Here is a 12708-nt window from a genome sequence, read left to right as displayed (position 1 = left end):
CTCTTGGAGGTTTGGTGGGATCAGATTTCAGTCAACCAGAATACACGTCTTGTAAGTTAGCATATGCACGGAATTACAATGAGGGTAGATTATTTGCATAGTCAATAGTTCAATAATAAACACCAGCCAGTACACACAAGGACGACGTGAGTTAAAGCTACCGGCTTGGAGGCAAATCTGTAGTATTTCCAACATAATCCGATCTAAATACCTTTACATAGAAATTTCGGAAATAAAAGTCAGACATTTTTAAAAACTGGAACTATTTGCATCGGAGTGGAATTAGCATAAAAGTTCTGCTAGGTGCTGTTGATCTGATCAGTAAGAAATAAACCACTTGGGAGTTTTCTTACAGGAAAATAATCAACGACCAGGTAATAGAGGTTGGCCCAAAGCAAAGGAAAGTTTACAATGTCAATTTTAATGTCTGTGAGTTATAGTCAAGCTATAGCAGCTAGTCCATATTTTTGTCTCTTGAAGCTAATAAGACAAAGACCGAGGATGCTCTGACACTGGAGACTCATGTCGTTAACGTTCGTCTTACACAAAACGTCAACATTTTGAGCATCCACCATTTCCATGAAGCCTGTTGCTATGGAAACGATAACGTAGTAATGATCGTTAGAGACGCTATTCGTTAGAGAACTATTTTTGAGAACAATCAAAAATAGTTATCATTAAAACATAGAGGCTTTTGGAAAAGATGCTGCAATCTGTATTCATTTACGTAAAATCTTTGCCATCCCTGTGTTGTACCCAACCCCCTACAACACCGCAGTGACACCCATGCTCATAGGAGGGGAGTCGTTTTGCGGTACATAACCACCTGAGACTATAGACATCTTGAAAAAGTACAGGCGGTGCACTCTGTAGGACGTTGTGGTTGGACCACAGCCCTAGACACGTTAGTGTTTTTCCTCTTCTCACACACCAAATTTAGCTCACGGTGAAAGTCCATGTAATTAGCTGATGAGTTAAATCAGGTGGTTGTCTACGAACGGAGTCTGACAAACAACTAAAAAAATATATTATTAAAGAATTCGATCTTTAAAATAGCTGATGTACAATGCCTACTAAATCGAGACTTGCACATGGCACTACATTTAAGAATGAACTCAAGAACTCTATGATTCATCCTTAGTCAGGCTGAGCTATTTACACCTTGTAATTTAAAAACATTTCTATGAACTTCATTAAGACAAAGCTAAAGGAGAAAAAAAACAATAGTAGATTTGTACATTGTGTTCAGGTGTACAGCACAGTACCAGTTTGAGCTACTGGTGAGAGAAGGATGCCTGTGGGGCGCTATGGAACAAGTTCATTTTGCTTGCTGTAGCTCATTAGCTTGACCACACATGCTGGGTTCGCTCCTGTTTATCCAAAACATCCTGCGGTCTCTCCTGGCCTCCCTTCCGGCCAAGCTCACTCTGAGTCACGGCTACAGGAACTGCCTCAGGAACTGCCTCGCCTTACGTCTCGTGAGATATTATCGGAATCGGTCTGAAGGAACATCGTGAGTCTTTAATCCTGAAAACGAGGTGGACGGTCCTTTAAATCTGAAATCATTGTATATGATGTATCAGATGTTCTTTACATTTCTTTTTGGGTTATTGAAGGTCCTGTGTAGGACACGGACACATGATACACATTCATTCCAAGAGCCAATCAAAATAAAGCTTATCGCCGAATGATGAGGTAGTCAGTCTGAGACAGTGTAGACTAAAAGGGAATCTTTGGCCTAAATGATCAGGTGTCTTCACTTTTAATGCTTCAAAGCTCAACTTGTGGAAACATGGATTTGTAAGAAATTAGCTAGAAGGTTCAAATCACTGTTAAAAGATGTAAATTGCCCATGTAGGTTTTCACCAGGTACATTTACCTTTACTCAAGTGAATTATTACCAAAGCTGCAGTGTTTTCGCTCGTGTCAGTGTGTTTAACAGTGTACTCGCTGATAATATGCCAACACTACAAGGTTAATAAAGTGATTTTTCTGACATTATACCTCCTGATGGAGCTATTACCAATTTTAGACCCATTTCCACTGTTCTTTACGGTTCCCTGGCATGACAAATATAAACTTATTGAAACACGCCTGCACAATTCCTTCATTTTATTTATTTATTTTTTTTTTACATACAAAACTGCACCAAGGTATGAAAGCACCCTCCTCTTCAGTAAGGACAGATGAACTCAGTTGGTCAGTTGGTCCCTCTTCATATGCTTCTGTTCATTTTACAGAAAAATTTGACCAAGATATTCGAACAGAAGATAAGGTGCTAACGTTTCACATAACAAAACCCCATGGTCGTCTGTTAGTGATTTACTCAAACGTCACTGACTGATAGAATACTGATAAAATGCTGAAAGTATCATCATTCTACATGTTAGATATTTCATATTATCATATAATACCACACTAATGGTCCATAACAGCAGCTTTAACAGCTGTTCCACACTGGGAAAATACGTTGTCGTTTCTATGGTAACCACGCTTGAATGCTTGTGCTGCTATGTAACAAAGAAAATGTATGAACATCGGTACGGTGGCGCTTATCTGTCAGGAGACTTTTATTGTTTAGGGAAGGAGTCTCCAGTGTTAGTGTAACAGTTCAGACATTTGTTAGTGATCAGACAACCGTTTAAAGCTGCTACTGACCTCCTGTTTCAGTCGGGTCACATGACACCATGCGGTCATCCATTATTTTTCTTAAGTGTTTTATTCCTTACTTATTCCATGTATGACCCTAGCATGTGCTAGCTATAATAGTGATTCCTTGACAAAAATACAGCCCAAGACATTTACAGTCGGTCTTTACATAGAGTGATACTGTATAATATTTAATAAAACATGCAAAAAAAAAACCCAGATGTCCACTTTTGCACTTCAATACGATTCTGCAATTAAAAAAAATATAAATAAAAATTCCAGTGTATATCAGGTCTACAAGGTAGAAGTACCAAGGTAAGAAGGAGAAATTATTAATATGTTTTTTTATATATTTCATGCATTATATATATATATATATATATATATATATATATATATATATATATATATATATATATATATATATATCTTTATATATATATATATATATATATATATATATATATATATATATATTGTTTGTTTGTTTGTTTGTTTTTTCCTACAGAAAAGAAGCCTACATCGACGCTTATAATCCGGAGCTATCTCCTGATGAGAGAGAGAGAGAGATGGAGGAAGAGAGGATGAGGAAGATAGTGAGGGATGGAGAAAGACTTGAGGAGACACTCCGAGAATAGTAAATACTTGCTTTTTTCCTTTCCAACCACTGCTGCACAACCAAGAAATCTTCTCCACTGCACCTCTAAAATATATATATATATATATATATATATATATATATATATATATATATATATATATGACTTGTTGAGTGGTTTATATTTGAAGGAAATCTAAATCAGCCCCCAGGCACGATAGGTTGTTGCATATTTTTCTCCCTCCCAATCGTACTGGATGCTCACTCCAATCATATACCATGCTTGATGATGATGATGATGATGATGATTTGGTGTTAATAGCATTTAGTGTTGTTTCACACCATGGAGTCCTGGATGCAACGTGCAGCTGTGTGTTAGGGGGGCAGAGAGAGCAAAAACAAACACACACACACACACAAAAAAGACGGCGCACTGCATACAAGTTGTGGTGAATTGCATCATGGTACAAACATGCACCAAACCTCAAAAATTCACTCTTTTCAACCATGGCAAATTCACATGGAGAATACCTCTCTCTCTGTCTTTCTCTCTCTCTGTCTTTCTTTCTTTCTTTCTTTTTATCACGTCAAGCTCAGAGGCACTGAAGTAGATCTAGCTCTAGACCCCCAAACTTTATCTCCCTGCCTTCTTATCACACCATCCATATCTCTCCTCTCTTCCTTTCTTCCGTTCAGAAACAAAATCCACATTAAAAATAAATAAATAAATAAACAAATAAACGAAAACATGGATGTTAGGAAAGACATATTGAAGTCGCTCCTCTTTAACGCAGGACCGTACATGTATAATGTACGTGTATTTCTGGTTCCCCTGTTGAATTATATCGGTGGAGGCAGGCTTCGAGGAAAAAAAAAATCTCATTATTAGTGCCAGGAAGAAATCCTCTTTGCTCTGGGCTGCGTGTTGTGGGTGTTGGAGCAGTGGGGGGTGGGGGTTGAATAGAGCGTAGAGCTGTGTGTGTGTGTGTGTGTGTGTGTGTGTGTGGGGAAGGAGAAGAGAATGGAAATGCAGAGAGGACTGCGAGAGAGATACTGGAGTCAGTCAACCTGATCTCCCAACGAATTTAGCAGGAAGGAAATCGGAAGCAAAGCTACGACTACGAGCTATAACTCCATTCCCCAAGGCGTTAAGCATAAGGATTTGGGAATTTCTCATGAATTTGCAATGGTGGGAGGCTATTTTAAGGACTGAGCTCTTTAATAGAAACACCTGCTCGGGTCATGATTCTTCAAGTTCCGACTTGACTCAGAGTGGTGCAGAAAACAAAAAACACCTCGTTCGTCATAAGATGAGGAGAAATGATAGACAGGTTCTAGGTGACAGGGTGAATCAACCACTCTTTGCATCCACGGTGCGCAGAAAAGCATGTCAGGGCTGTAATTCATTTGTATATATTTTTCACTCCTAATCTTCACTTCATTGCAGTTGATTGGCTTTCCCAACCTTGTCTTCTGAAGCAACCATAATGCCCAAGTATCAAAGCAGAGAGAAGGAAAAATGTGACCAACGCATTTGCATTTCTCCTCACTACCACACCGGTATCTGTGCGTCACAACCCTTTATTTTAATCCTTCGCTCTCTCCATTCGCCTGTTTTTTTTTTATTTTCATTTGCATATCAGGAGATGCCCTTTCGCTTGATTTATACCACCGCTAGCCATAGCTGGCTCACTCATTCAGAAAGAGCGGTAATTATTTCATTAATGCAGAGCTGGGGATACTCAGGGAGGGGGGAAAGGGGTCAGGACACCATCAAGGTTATCCAATTTTTTAAAAATATATAATACTCTACGATGGTGGCGTGACGTTTCCAGATATACAGTCGACTCTGAGGTGCTGGGTGATGCTGGGTTAACCTTTTACCCCGATAACCAGGACCTTCTTCCACAGTCAAGCCCGCTGCTGTAAATAACAGAGAAATGCTTTGTATCGGTTCTTCAGGAATCGGACTACGCTGTGAGTTTGTGTGAGGGCTCGACTTGCCGCAGTTGCAGTGGCATTTCTCTTTCTCGTTTTTTTTTCGCTTTTGCACCAGCCACGCTCGGGATGGCCATTAATCACCGGCTAAAATGATAGATGTTCCTCACGGAATGAGTAGATGCACCATGCATACAGAAATAACCTGCTGTGCTGGCTCAAGAAGCACACACACACACACACACACAAACATGCTACACTCTCTCTTCCCTTAATCTCTATTCTCCTTTTCTTTCTTTTTTTTACTCTATTTTTCCCCCTCTCTACATCCCAAACGACCCGCTCTTATCCCGTTGTATTCCTATCGATTAGTGTAAGAAAAAGCGTAACAAACTTCACAATTTTACCTTCGCCATTGCAGAAGCACCTGCAAATTAGCATCGCAAACAAGCCTCGACGTTCCAGATGGATCTCCATCTGAATGCTGAATAATCAGACCTTTTCCAGGTATGATTGCACCTAAACATGACACAAATAAGCCTAGCTAATCGCTAACGGTATGCATCATCTGGTATTTTTCCTTTTTAGTTTATTTTAATAATCAGACATCGCTGTATTTCAGACACCAGCACCTCCAGATTCCGACTGTGCCACACAGCCACCATTTTTTTTTTCCTCTGGTTCTTTTTAATTGAATGTGGTCCCAGGCACCTAGGACGGAAAAAGACACCCTTTTTTTTTCCTTTTTTTTTTTCTAGAGCTAGAGCGCTGTTGCATCCAATTACAGATGGGGAGTGGAGGGGGGCTAGCTAAAGCCCAGGAAGAGTTTATGACCCTTTCCACACATCTGGGATGAAAAGCAGGCTGTTTTTTTTTTTTTTTTCGAGCTCGAGGAGAGGCACAGGCATGTCTGCGAAAAAAGAAGTGGAGAAAACAGCTTTTTTTTTCGAGGCTTGCTGGGCTGTCTTGACGGCGGCGAAGCAAGTTAACGACATGCAAATGAAATGCGAGCACGCCGTATCTTCACTCCACGGCCTAATGAGAAATTCCGGGATTTTTCCAGCACACAAACAGAGGAAACCCCCCCCAACCTTACACACATCATAACTACAAACCGTCTGAATGTCTGTAGGTAAGAATTATCTAGGTGACAAAACCACTGATAAGGTTCCATCTACTTCAGGCACAAGAGGGAACAGAAATTTTTGTCTATAATTTCTATGGGCTACAAACATAACATTCTGCACCTTGACTAAAAAATCTAAACCTATATATTAACCAAAAGCATTACTCGCTATTGTGAACGAATAACACTTCTTCAGTCTGCAGACGCCACGTTACTCCACAGGAAGTCTGCTTTGGCAGCTTCCTCGTTAGCAGCGGGTTAATTAGCATAGCTAATAGGGTTTCTGGGGGAGGGGCCTCATTAATTAGAGATTAAACGTGCCTTAAGCTGGTGGCTGTCATCCCCTGGATTTATTAACGTGGTACAGCTTTAATTGTTCCTGCACCAACATCATGGGCTTAAGGGGGTTGGGGTCAATTGCACTGACCTGCACCTCAGACGCGTTACGTCTGTTCGAACCTGTCACTTAACTTGTGAGCTTCCTAAATATGCATTTAATTTTGGGTCGAGGAGATAGAATATAGTACGGATGCTAACGTAACGAATTCAATTCGGTTTGTTCCATCCGTCTGTACACGGTCTTGTCTTTCTCTGCACATTTTAAAGGGGTGCCTTAAAAAACACCATTTGCCTGCAACAAGCCGATTTGGAACAGTGCCACCGATAAAAATGTGTCTTGCCAGACCAGACCCATAAAAAGAGACATTTAAATTCTCCCGAGGTTACGTATTGGGTATAAATGAGCAACTCCAGTCCACAGTAATCAGTTCCACAGGCTCGGCTGCATTAGAAGATTCAGTGAGGTCATCGAGTGTGTAACGCGGCTGGCGAGCGCCGTGCATCTTTGCAAATGTGACCACAATGAGTCAGGGCGAAGGAGCGGCGGAGAAAACATGGAGCCGGAGTCTGGAACGAGAAAAAACATGAAGGAGAATCTAACATGAGGATGATGATGATGATGATGATGATGAGAAGGGGGGGTTATAAGGGTTAGAGAGAGAGGGAGGGAAGATATGTGTGTGTGAGTGTGAGATTATTGAAAAAAGTGGGTATTTTCTTTCAATATTCATTCCAGAGAGTGACGAAGACACTAAAGGTAATGTTTTAATATAATGATTAACATATATAGTCGTTCTATTTGTATACACTACAAATATTCTACTCTTCTCCTCAGGCCAAATCATTCATTTCCGGAAGACCCCCGGATAAATTAGACACCAGCCGGACCTGAAGAAAGCCTCAGACAGACAGACAGACAGACAGACAGACGTTGCTCCGGTTATTTTCACCCCCCCGAATCCAAATTTCCCAGCTACGCCAGTTGTGTTTTCCATAACCGAGTGGAACACGTGGTGATAAATACAGACTCAGTGTGTTCTTTCCTTGAGTCTTCCTGCAGTTCTGCTTTTGTCTGAGTGATGGAGGCATATATTGTTGACAGTCGTGCCCCAGGCCAAGCCTGCAGAGCCTCTCATGTCTCTTTGCGGGGCCTCCGTGATCCCCCCCGCCCCCATTCCTTTACGCACACACACACACACACATACACACACACAGCATGTGTACAAACTACAGACACAGGGAGGTACAAAGGGCCAGGGTTTCGTTCTTTAGTTTTTCTCTTTAGTGGAGAAGCATGGCTTCCATTATTCTACCCCCACCAAGCAGAAATTATATATATAAGTGTGTGTCTGTGTGTCTATATATATATATATATATATATGAGCGTGTCTATATATATATATATATATATATATATATATATATATATATATATATATATATATATATATATATATATATATATATATATATATATATATATATATATATATATATATACACGAGCGTGTATATGTGTGGTTTATTTCATTCATAAATCCTTCTTTTTATACATATACACACACACACAAAACATTTTTTTTTCCATAGAAGAAATATCTTAAACTCTTTGGCACCAAGCTCACTCGCTCCACCAATTCTTCCACTGGCAAAATCTGTGCTAGCAACTTTAAAAAAGAAAAAAAAAAGTCTCTCTCCGCAGCGCTGTCAACGGCTAACCAAATCTTGCCGCGGATCCATGCAAATTGTGCATCAAGGGGTGTCTCGGTTTACCGAGTAAAACAGTCGTGTATTAAGAGCATGCCTAGCGCGTGTTAAGAGGCGTACTCTCAATGGAATGTGGAAGGGAAAGAAGCCATTGAGAAGAAAAGCGAGATGTCTCTGTGGAAGACAGAGAGAAAGAGAGAGCAGGGATAAACCAATCCATCTACTCTTATACGTCGATGATGTTAACTCCACTTACAAAGTCTTGGTTGATCTGTATAAAGATGTCCAGGAATAATAAGATTTATCCCAATTAGAAAATATGTTGTGGTGAGAGAGAGAGAGAGAGACAGAGAGCGAGAGAGAGAGAGAGAGAGAGAGCATGTGAAATCAAACAGATCTCATCATCTAGACGGTGTTAATCTCAGACATAAAGTCCTGCTTGATCTGTTTTAAGATGTGCAGTCTAGCATATAGTGACAGTGCCATTAGCCCGGCAAGGAATAATGAGATTTAGCTCAATTAGAAGACATTATAAGGTGTAGCGAGAGAAAGACAGACAGACACAGAGAGACAGAAAGTGAAGGATAGCGAGTGAGAGAATAGATATCTTGTCATCCAAAGGTTTTGCAAATATTAAACAAATTTCTGGAAAGGCTGGCGAGAATCGTTCATTTCCATGAATTACTGGAAGTGAGCCCGATAAGGTGACGTAATAAAAAAAGAACAGCAACGAAGCCCGGGTAGTCATGGAGAATCATGGAGAAGTTATTATAGTATTTCATCATTGTATTTGTATGTGGTTTTGCATTTTTTGGTGTTTCCCTGGTAGAGCAGGAATTTCTAAAATCTCATAAATCAGGTGGAGAGAAACCACAACTAACAACACAAGTGCTGATCCTTCAGCTGATGAACACACCAGTGTACCTCGACAGGCACCATTTGACAAACAACAGGTTCCTTCAGGTCTATAGAAGGAGCATTGCTGATACCACCCACAAAGCAGGAACTGTAGTCCCCACCATTGGGGTAAATGCAGGAGCTCCGCTGAGTCAAGAAAAAAAAGCTCCCTTGAGCACCCAAGAAGAAATGTCTTTACAAATTGATTTATGTATTACCAACCTCGCCAGTGGCCTCTGAACCATCCATTAAGATACCACACGCTGTAGCCACTAAGCCGACAGAACAGGAGGAGAAACCTTTCAGTGGTGGTGGTGGGTGGAGGTTGGGACGGGACGACTAAGGGAAGTGGTAGAGCTCGTCAATTCAAATCCAGATCTTTCAATCTCTGGATGACTAAAACTATAGAATTGTTTCCAAATGGCGCAGCTATAACATGTTTACCTTATTGTCAGGGGATGACTGCTCCATGGCTGGGACTGGCCATGCTGTCTGAGTGGGAGGGATGATGATCTCTCTGCCTTGTCAATCAGAGCAAAACTAACCAATCATGAGCATCCGTGTGATTTAGAGAGCAGTTAGCGCTCTCCTCCAAGCATGTACAGTCAGAGAGGAAGGACGATTAGGAAGCTAGTAACTGTTGTAAGAATTGACCAAATAAGAAGAAAATTGAATACAAATGGTTAAAAATTCACACTCGTTAAAAAGGCATAAACAAGTTCCAGTTTTCTCACACACTATCCAACAAATCAAACCAGTTTCCTGTTTCAAAACACTCCGATTTACTGTGTCTTCCTCTGTTTGAGAAGCGGAGCGCGTGAATACTGCAGATAAGTTCAGAACTAGTTCTGCATACAAAGAACCCTCATAATTGAGAGAGAGAAAAAGAGAGAAAGAGAGAGAGAGAGAACACAATCTCATGAATGCAAATTTTGTAATAACTCACAACACTGTAAAAGTTACAGTTAGGATTCGAGACCTTTCACACTCCCATTTTTTTGGCCACAAAATTCAGAATCTTCAGTGTTGCACTGGGTTGCAGTCATACCTCCTTGTTCTGGTTTCCAGTGTGAAAAATAACAAGTTTTTCAAAGCAATATTGAAAGACTGAACTGAAAAAAACCTTCCCATGTTGTAAAGAATTGTGAAGTTTGAAGCAGAGGATAATCGAATGCGTTTGGGATCAAGTTCTGCGGTTGCTCATCTGCTGTGTCAGTCAAATTGTGTGAAACTAAATGTTTTTTGGCCGCAGTTATTGACGGGGTGTACCATATTCCCTGGCTCGCAAGACTAAAGTAAAGCAGAGCGGAGGAACTAACCAGTCATAGCCTTTATTTCGAACTTCATTTGATTAAGCGCATACTCTGCTTAATTGCCTCCTTATTAAAGCTCTTAGTATTTAATAACTAATAAGCAAAATGTCAACACTATGACTGGCTATTGAGGAAAGTTAAGAAACCCACAACGTCCTGTAGTTAGAAATCCGAACAAGACCACATACCTACGTGGCACCAGAATACCCCAGAAGAAAAGGGAAAAAAAAGAAAAGAAAAGAAAAGAAAAGAAATGGCTGGGTGAAAAGTGAACCCAGAAGTACTGGATCATCACATCAAACCTTTGCCCCGTAAGCCCTACTTACTTTACCGGGTTCTTCTGCCAAGGCAGAGGTCTTGGGTTGGGACTCCACACTGACTCCACATATGATGCTTATTAAGGCCCAGTTGGAGCTCGTGGCACTTAACCAAATGGTGTGGGGAATTCTGGGAACACAGGGCTGACTTAAGTGTTAATAGAGACTGTTCCAGCAGCATTCCAAAGTGGGCGTATCCATCAGAAAGTGACAATGAACGGGTCAGAGAGTTCCGTGGAGTCGGATTTAGACAGAATACTTGTTGTAAGAAGCAGCATACACTACAACGTCATTAGGAATTCTTCTGGCTTTCACTTCACTGTTTCATTGCTGCCTATAGGAAGATCTTTATTTTTTAATGTTTCTGTTCCCCAAAGTGTTTCTTCTTCATGCATTCTTGAGGCGTCCTTCCTTGCTGGCTGAACATGGACCTTCCTAGCTGTGATGTGATACAGTTCTCTGTCGATAACTCTGAAGGAAATAAAATTGATTTGAATCGAGCGGAGCCAAATTCTGCATGATGACGTAACCTCGGAAATTTCCTTACTGTCTGTGAGCTTGGCATACGTTTCCATCGAAAAATGCCCTTTTCATTTATATTGCTAATATGCAGAGGTCTGGATAAGGTGTTGGCACACAACAAGCCACCAGAACATATTCAGTGCACCGTCTTTATGAGCGATGAACACCGTTCTTCCAAAACAGGGTGGTGTTTTGATGATGGTCATGGAGAATGCTGTATTACAGATCTTCCACAGGTTTACAGCTGGGTTGAGATTGGTTAGAGATAAGGCTATGTGATTCACATCATTTTAATCCTGATCAGAAAAATTCAGACCTTGCAGATGGGGGGTGGAGTCATCCTCCAACAGATCACACCCATCGAGAGAGAAAGAGGATAGGATAATGGTGATCTGGTAGAAGAAATTTGTGTTGATTTATAGTGACACTTCCCGTTCTTTATTAATGTGTTTAGGAAACAACCAAGTGCTGTTTAGGATTATTGATGTAGTCCAGTCCACATTTTTATTATGTCCTAACAAACACACCTGTGTCAGGTTGTCAAGGTGTGTTAGGGTTTGGACAGAAGGAAAATCTGAACTGGGTAATTTATCTGACCGGATTGGGATCCCATATTTTATGTAACCATACTAGCTTTTTTTTTTTTTTTAGCACTGTAGATGTTTTTGCTATAGCAACAACATGCATACTCAAACTATTATCCCACATCTAATATATCATAGGACCTGTAGGCCTGCGATATATGAATCAGATTTCATTAATCGAATGTAAAGTTTACTCTCCGACTTCCTGTTTCCCCCCCACCAGGTATTTACCATACAAATGACAACATCTTCTGCAATCACTTTTGTTTAATGTTGCTGACTTAATTTATGGCAGGTAAACAGTGACGAGGTGCAGTTCCTGCAAGGTTCAGCTGGAAGAAAACGACAGGGGATGACAGCAATTGTGTGGCCTAAATCTTCATCTAAACCACAGTGATTGACCAGCGTCCCCATGCCAACGAGGATTGCATTATAGCTGTAATCCATTTTTGCAGATGTAGAGTGGACATCTGCAGCTGATGCACTCCCAAATCAGACAGAGGCATAACGTAATGTCGAAGGATATCTTGATTTCATTGCTCACGTCACTGCGAAAACCAAATGAATGCTAAATCCACTTCTGGGTAACTTGAAGACATGGGCATTGGTTAGTGGATTAATAGGAAGTCCAATTTATTTCGCCCTTAAAGCCTTAGCCTATGTTCAAGATTTCCCTCACCATTTGATATAAATATAAGCAAGCGCTAATTGGCCTTGT

The sequence above is a fragment of the Hemibagrus wyckioides genome, linkage group LG07, assembly GCF_019097595.1.
Source record: "Hemibagrus wyckioides isolate EC202008001 linkage group LG07, SWU_Hwy_1.0, whole genome shotgun sequence".
Taxonomy (NCBI): Eukaryota; Metazoa; Chordata; class Actinopteri; order Siluriformes; family Bagridae; genus Hemibagrus; species Hemibagrus wyckioides.
Note: the sequence above shows the minus strand (reverse complement) of the source record.